We start from the raw sequence: 718 nt of genomic DNA, 5'->3' as shown, positions 1-718 counted from the left end.
CCGTCTTTTATGAAACAAAGACGGTGGTCCTCTTATTAAAATTATATTGTATCTGGGTCAATGACCAATAAGCAATATTTACATCACATTGACCAGCCGCTCTATACTGAGCCACTAGCTACCAGAATTCGGACTCAGAAACAATATAAACTGGTCCTCCGCCCGCCGGATATCCTATTAATCTTGTAATTTTGTTCTTTTCATGTGTACTCAATCGCCCATGTACCTTGTAACCTGGACTGAGGGTTGCTGTGGACGAGGGGTTGCCAATGAGACGTACCATTCAGTGGCCAAGCTGTCCATACCATGTATCAGTTGGACAAGTTGCGCGACCATACACAAGCCAGCATTAATCACAATTACATCACAACCACAGCACAGGTGTCAGTGAAAGTGCAGTGATAATCTCAGTGAAGGTCGTATGAAAATTTTCTTTTGTTATCAATACCTTTTTTGTAACAATGGCTACATCCCCTCCTCCCAGTGACTCACGTTCAGTGTCCCCAGATTTAGGGTCTGAGCATTCTGCTCTTATCAGTTCTAGGAACAATTTACTAGAAGAAGCCAACTGGTTCTTCACAAGTATCCAAATTTTATTGTAAATGATGAAGCAACATATTATCACTTACTTACCATTAAAAATGAAGTTGATCTCCTCAGAGATAAATACAAGAAAATTCATGAACAAATACAACACAAAAATGTATCATTGGACAAG

The sequence above is a fragment of the Nilaparvata lugens genome, chromosome 9 (assembly GCF_014356525.2).
Source record: "Nilaparvata lugens isolate BPH chromosome 9, ASM1435652v1, whole genome shotgun sequence".
In the NCBI taxonomy this organism is placed as follows: domain Eukaryota; kingdom Metazoa; phylum Arthropoda; class Insecta; order Hemiptera; family Delphacidae; genus Nilaparvata; species Nilaparvata lugens.
The sequence above is the reverse complement of the archived record's forward strand: the minus strand, read 5'-3'. Positions refer to the sequence as shown.